The sequence below is a fragment of the Hemibagrus wyckioides genome, linkage group LG09 (genome assembly GCF_019097595.1).
Source record: "Hemibagrus wyckioides isolate EC202008001 linkage group LG09, SWU_Hwy_1.0, whole genome shotgun sequence".
Taxonomy (NCBI): domain Eukaryota; kingdom Metazoa; phylum Chordata; class Actinopteri; order Siluriformes; family Bagridae; genus Hemibagrus; species Hemibagrus wyckioides.
The window spans coordinates 524124-531855 of record NC_080718.1 but is presented as its reverse complement, the minus strand read 5'-3'; the positions used below and the strand labels follow the sequence as shown (position 1 = coordinate 531855).

Sequence of the window (7732 nt, the reverse complement as noted above, 5' to 3'; positions counted from 1 at the left end):
GGCAACATTTATAACTGATTCCAGGTGTTTTGAGGAAATGCATCTCAAGCTCTGACATACTGCTGTGGCTGAAATTGATCTTTAAGACACTAATGTACATGGAAGTTGCTGGACAAAGCTCAGTCTGATGGTGTGGTTTTAGATCATTTGTGGCATATCTTGCTTCTTGTCATAGATAAATGTGAACTGTCTGAAAATGGAAAAATCGTGTTGGCAGTAGGACTAAAAGGCAACTGTAAGCAAACATTTTGATCAGTGGAGTTGAAATAAAGCTTATCTAACAGTTAGAACAGCTGTCCTGTGTTGTAATTATTTTATTGTTCATATTCTTATTATTAACATGAGTTAATCATAATGGACTTTATACTGGACAATGGCAGCACACAGAGCGCTTACTCTAAATAAATTATGTTTATTATTATTTTTGTGTGATATGGTGATGGAGTTCTAACTGAAACACTACAAACTAAAATATTTCATCCTATCATCACATACTCTCCCATCCAGCATGTCTAGACAAACATGCGTACACATGCACACGTGCACACAATCTTGGTATTTCCAATGACCTTCGTATTGGTGTAGATATTTAATGGAACATGCCATTTCAGAGGCTTGTACCAATCACTGTAGTTACATAAAGCCCAGTATTTACAATATGAATAGGTAAAGATCATCTTCTGTTGTGACCTAAACCTTTATAAACTACTGTGTTGAGACAGTGTGTAGAATTCATGCACTTGTCAGCTGTAAGAGTGTTTTATATTCTGACTCACATGTCAACAGAAACAGAAGCTGAATAGATTCTGTATGAAGCCTTAAAAAATAATCAGACATGATCGTCCATGAGTGCATTCTCTGGACATCAAATAAACCCAGACACACCTCATATTTCTGCCCTTTAGATCTGGCAAAACGGTATAGAATAAGTTATTTATAGTTATAGTTAGTGCTGGTTTATATTGGTTTATACTGGTTAGTGCTGGTTTATACCAGCTAGTGCTGGTTTATACTGGTTTATACCAGTTAGTGCTGGTTATACTGGTTTATACTGGTTAGTGCTGGTTTATACTGGTTTATACCAGTTAATTCTGGTTCATACTGGTTTATACCAGTTAGTGCCGGTTTATACTGGTTTATACTAGTTAGTACTAGTTTATACTGGCTTATACTGGTTTATACTGGTTAGTGCTGGTTTATACTGGTTTATACCAGTTAATTCTGGTTTATACTGGTTTATACCAGTTAGTGCTGGTTTATACTGGTTTATACCAGTTAGTGCTGGTTTATGCTGTCTTATATAGGTAGAGAGAAAGAGAGAGAGAGAGAGACCTTGTAAGTTTTACTCCCCTATTTACATCAACGGGTCTGAAGTAGAGCGTGTCTCCAGCTTTAAGTTCCTGGGTGTCCACATCTCTGAGGATCTGTCCTGGCATCTGAACACCTCAACTCTGTTTCAGAAGGCACAACAGCATCTTTACTTCCTAAGGAGACTGAAGAAAGTTCACCTATCCCCCAAGATCCTGACCAACTTTTACCGCTGCATCATTGAGAGCATCTTGACGAGCTGCATCACAGTGTGGCATGGCAGCTCCACGATGTGTGAAAAAAAATCTCTGCAAAGGGTTGTGAAAACCGCCCAATGCATCATCGGCACCCAACTACCTGCCATTGGGTCTCTTCACCACAGTAGATGTCTACACAGAGCACACAAAATAATCAAAGACTCCTCCCACCCGAGTCACAAACTGTTCAACCTTCCATCCAGGAGGAGATACAGGTCCATCCTCTAGTTCCAGGCCAGTTTTTTTCCTTCAACCATAAATCTACTGAACTCTACACTACACCACTAGGACACTCATGTCTTTCTACACTTACCACTTTACAGTTCTGCTCCACTCTGTACATTCTGTTAATATAATATTTTTCACTGTTAAACATTCTGTTGTACATTCTGTTATAATAATTTTTCCTCAGTGTGTAATATAATTATTGTACATATTGTCCATTTCATAGATTACACCTAGTATTATCTATTTGTCTATCTATTTATATACATTTACATATACTATATTTATACATACTATATAATATATGTATATTATCTGTTACTGTTGTACATACATTTTACATAATGCACACATTTTTAGCACAATTATAATTACACCTGTCACTTTATCTACTGTAAATATTACTTGCACATACTTCTCTATGCACACTCTGACATAGCCTTATTTATCGATGTACATATTTACATATTTATCTGCACCTGTTCATTGGCAGAATTTCTACTATTTGCACTTCTGGTAGATGCTAAACAGCATTTCATTGCTATGTACCTGCACTCTGCAATGACAATGAAGTTGAATCTATCTATCTATCTATCTATCTATCTATCTATCTATCTATCTATCTATCTATCTATCTATCTATCTATCTATCTATCTATCTATCTATCTATCTATCTATCTATCTATCTATCTATCTATCTATCTATCTATCTATCTATCTATCTATCTATCTATCTATCTATCTATCTATCTATCTATCTATCTATCTATCTATCTATCTATCTATCTATCTATCTATCTATCTATCTATCTATCTATCTATCTATCTATCTATCTATCTATCTATCTATCTATCTATCTATCTATCTATCTATCTATCTATCTATCTATCTATCTATCTATCTATCTATCTATCTATCTATCTATCTATCTATCTATCTATCTATCTATCTATCTATCTATCTATCTATCTATCTATCTATCTATCTATCTATCTATCTATCTATCTATCTATCTATCTATCTATCTATCTATCTATCTATCTATCTATCTATCTATCTATCTATCTATCTATCTATCTATCTATCTATCTATCTATCTATCTATCTATCTATCTATCTATCTATCTATCTATCTATCTATCTATCTATCTATCTATCTATCTATCTATCTATCTATCTATCTATCTATCTATCTATCTATCTATCTATCTATCTATCTATCTATCTATCTATCTATCTATCTATCTATCTATCTATCTATCTATCTATCTATCTATCTATCTATCTATCTATCTATCTATCTATCTATCTATCTATCTATCTATCTATCTATCTATCTATCTATCTATCTATCTATCTATCTATCTATCTATCTATCTAATGCGGGTTTCACGCTGTCCACCAGGCGCCTCAAAAGCGATGGGCCAAAACCTTCAGATGTGAACGTTTGTGTGCATCGCTGCATGTCAAAGCTTTTCCATAGGACAGAAATACCTGTTCTTGTCTAGACCTGATCGGTGAGCAGTACACCCCGTATGGCTCGCCAGCTCATCACTGTGCAAACACATTCACGCACTCGCTCATACCTAATAGCAATTTGTTTCAGCCGATACTGGCATGTCTTTTGGAGGTGAGAGGAAACCGGAGAACACCGGGTGTACACGCACGGGGACTCTGGACAGACTGCAAACTGGTGACCCTGCAGCTGAGAGGTGGGACCTCTTTTAAGTCTTTTGAGACAGTCTGTGCAGACATTCTGTTGACGTTAAATTTGTTTAAACTGCTGTTTCCTCAGGTGTAACTCATCCGGAATTGCCGTAAATCGGCACTTGAGGCCAATCCTGGGTGCTGCACCCAGCCGCACGAGGCCCACATACCTGTCTGCGTCTCCCTGGAGGTCTAGCGGCTAGGATTCCGCGCTCTCACCGCCGCGGCCCGGGTTCGATTCCTGGTCAGGGAAGCGAGCTCTTTTTCGCGCCCGGCCAGAGCTAGCGGCTGCAAGAGGCAGATGCACTCAAACGGCGCGCTTCCCGGAGGCTGGTAAAAGCCGTCCTTCGAGCCGGATTTGAACCAGCGACCTAAGGATGTCCATTTGTAAGCACCTACAGTCCTCCGCTCTACCAGCTGAGCTATCGAAGGGAGGGCTCAGGGCTGCCTTTGGGCAGTGACCTGGCAAACGGGACCCCTGGTGATTTTTGTCTGTTACGAGCCACGTAGTGCAGCGGTTTCAGGGGCCCTAGGCCAGATTTACTGGGGCCTATAAACTTTCTTGTCGATGTTAGACCCTTCTTCACCGTTACAATCTCGTTTGCAATCTCGGGTTTCTACGTGTGGGTGTCCTCGCCGGTGCATTGACTTAAAGTAAGTAAATAGAGAGGACCTAATGTGCAGGGTTTCACTCTGTCCACCAGGCGCCTCAAAAGCGATGGGCCAAAACGGTCAGATGTGAACGTTTGTGTGCATCGCTGCATGTCAAAGCTTTTCCATAGGACAGACATACCTGTTCTTGTCTAGACCTCATCAGTGAGCAGTACACCCCGCATGGCTTGCCAGCTCATCACTGTGCAAACACATTCACGCACTCGCTCATACCTAATAGCAATTTGTTTCAGCCGATCCACCTACTGGCGTGTCTTTTGGAGGTGAGAGGAAACCGGAGAACACCGGGTGTACACGCACGGGGACTCTGGACAGACTGCAAACTGGTGACCCTGCAGCTGAGAGGTGGGACCTCTTTTAAGTCTTTTGAGACAGTCTGTGCAGACATTCTGTTGACGTTAAAGCGAATTTGTTTAAACTGCTGTTTCCTCAGGTGTAACTCATCCGGAATTGCGGTAAATCGGCACTAGAGGCCAATCCTAGGTGCTGCGCCCAGCCGCATGAGGCCCACAAACCTGTCTGTGTCTCCCTGGTGGTCTAATGGCTAGGATTCGGCGCTCTTGCTGCGGCAGCCCTGGTTTGATTCCCGGTCAGAGAAGCAAGCTCTTTTTTGCGCCCGGCCAGAGCTAGCGGCAGCACACAAACGACGTGCTTTCCGGAGGCTGGTAAACGCCATCCTTCGAGCCGGATTTGAAACGGCAACCTAAGGATGTTCATTTGTAAGCACCTACAGTCCACCGCTCTACTAGCTGCGCCAAAGTTCAATAGTCTGCTTCGGGTGGGGAAGAAAGGAAAAAAAAATGGGGAAGGAGGGGAAGGAAGAAAAAAGAGAAGAAAAGAAAGAAAGGAAGAAAGCAAAGGAGAGACAGAGTGCCACATGTGATTTATATGCACCTGTTTTGTAATTTTTTTAATTAAAACAAAAAAACTACCAATATTTATATTATTAAATATATATGTTGAAGCACACACCTAAATAAACTTATAATGATAAAACAAAGAATACATTCAAGTCAGGTCAAGAATCTTTTATTGTCTTTTTGACCACATATAGCTGATGCAGTACACAGTGAAATGAGACCATGTTTCTCCAGGACCCTGGTGCTACATAAACAACATAACATAATTACAAAACACAGAGCTAAGGACGGAAAGTAAGCTGTCCTAGCTTCATAAAGTACATCGTGTGTAACTTGGTGCAAACAGTGCAAGACAAAAGACAGTGCAAAGAGACAATACAGTACGTATAGCAGCAGTTGAATAATGTGCAAATACAATTCAAATAATACATTATTTAATACATGTACCCTAATAATAAATACAAGTGACACATTATAAAATAGCAATATATTAAACTATAAACAAAACAGAAAAATACTATTTAAACATCAAATATTTAAATATAAAATACATGTAACTTTGTAAGAATACAAGTGCTATATGCAACATATCTATATTTTCTTTATTTTTTTGAGCAACTGCTGTTCTGTCATCATCTCTGTCACTGGACAATAAATTCTGGCCTTGTCTTGGCTATGTCCAGTTGCTGATGTCCTAGAACAACCACACTTTCTGCAAGTGTCGGCCTTCACCTAATGTATGCACGTGGTTGACGTGGCACAGGCGGTTGAAAAGTAATAGCACACATAAGCAGCATTTTAGCATTGGAAACATTTTTCTTGCTATTACCGTTTACGCGATATGTTGCTTAAACTATTGCAAGAAATTCTGAAATAATATATAAATACAACTCTGAGCGTGTCTCGACCTGGGTCTCGCGCATGGGAGGCGGGCGCACTAACAATGTACCACAAGCAATAAAAGCTTTCGTTGGCAAGTAAACTTATTAAGATGAGGTTTACATCACAGCACGTAGCACTACACTCCGTTACAAATATAAAAGCTATACATGCTTAAACTATTGCAATACATTCTCAAATAATATATACAAACTAAAGTCACAGTTAAAATATGAAATCTAAACTAGTGTGTGCGCTGGGAACAGTTTAAAGAAGATGCGTCCTTTAAAAAAAAAAAAAAAACTCTTCCCTCACTCTCTCTCTCTCTCTCTCTCTCACACACACACACACACACACACACACACACACACACACAGTAGCGGTCTGAAGTACGTATTGCATTTAAAAATTAATATAAAATAAACTATAATACGTATCAGCATGAAAAGTAATAGCATACCTAAGCAGCATTTTAGCATTGGAAGCATGTTTCTAGCTATTACCGTTTAAGCGATATGTTGCTCAAACTATTGCAAAACATTCTCAAATAATGTATAAATACCACTCTGACCGGGTCTCCAGCATGGGAGGCGGGCGCTCTACCAAATAAGCTAAACTGCAGCTTGTAATGTTATTGATATCAGTGGTACTAATATTTTACAATATTTTACACGGGTCTCCAGCATGGGAGGCGGGCGCATTAACAAAGTGCCACAAGCGATGCAACCCGGAGGCGGACGCTCTACCAAATAAGCTAAACTGCAACCCATAACATCATTGAGATACTAATACTTTACATGCATTACCACTAGCCACCATCAAATACACAATATACGATATACACGCTAAATATGCTTAAACTATTGCAAGACATTCTCAAATAATATACAAACTAAAGTCACAGTTAAAATATGTCTATTATCGTATTATCAGGCGGTCTGCCAAATAAGCTAAACTGTAACTTATAACACTATTGAGATCAGTGGAGTAATGTTTTACATATCTACAGATAACCAAAAAAAACCCTCATCCCTCACTCTAGCTGACGTGTCACACACACACACACACACACACACACACACACACACACACACACACACACACACAGCAGCGGTCTGAAGTCCGGGAATAATACATTTACAAATCCATATAAAAAACTATAATACTTATCAGCATGCAAAGTAATAGCACACATAAGCAGCACTGTAGCGTTGGAACCATGTTTCTAGCCATTACCGTTTAGGACTAGTAACCTTTTACGTGCTCGTTTACGACATCTACAGATGCTCGTTTACAGCACCTACTGAAAATCTCAGAGAAAGACCGAACTGTACAGAAACCAGGAAGTGAAGTCTGTGAAAAATGCATGTACAAATTAATATAAAATAAACTACAATACTTATCAGCATGAAAAGTAATAGCACACATAAGCAGAACATAACCAACATTTTAGCGATGGAACCATAATTTTAGCTATTACTATTTAGGACTAGTAGCGAGTCCAGGAACCGGAATAATAATAATAATAATAATAATAATAATAATAATAAAAAATAGTGACGATAACAAGAGTGTGATTGCGTAAGCAATGTTGCAATGTTGCATTTCCAGGAGAAAATGCGAGTGTGATTGCGAATATGTTGCTTAAACTATTGCAAGACATGCTCAAATAATATTTAAAAGCTAAAGTCACAGTTTAAAAAGTTTAAGGTAGTTTATGTGGCTGTAGAGTAAGAATTCAAGCTGTAGGAACAGTTTAAAGATGATGTGTCCTTAAAAAACACCTCTTCCCTCACTCTAGCTGATGTCACACACACACACA

The 7732-nt window shown here is 38.9% G+C and overlaps 1 non-coding gene across 1 annotated transcript; it reads right to left on the bottom strand.

Annotated features, from left to right (window-relative positions):
• Positions 1-3842: 3842 nt before the first annotated feature.
• On the bottom strand, positions 3843-3931 carry trnay-gua (transfer RNA tyrosine (anticodon GUA)). The gene is given in 2 exon segments: positions 3843-3878; positions 3895-3931. It is a non-coding gene; the product is annotated as a tRNA-Tyr (tRNA).
• Between the last annotated feature and the right edge of the window lie 3801 nt (positions 3932-7732).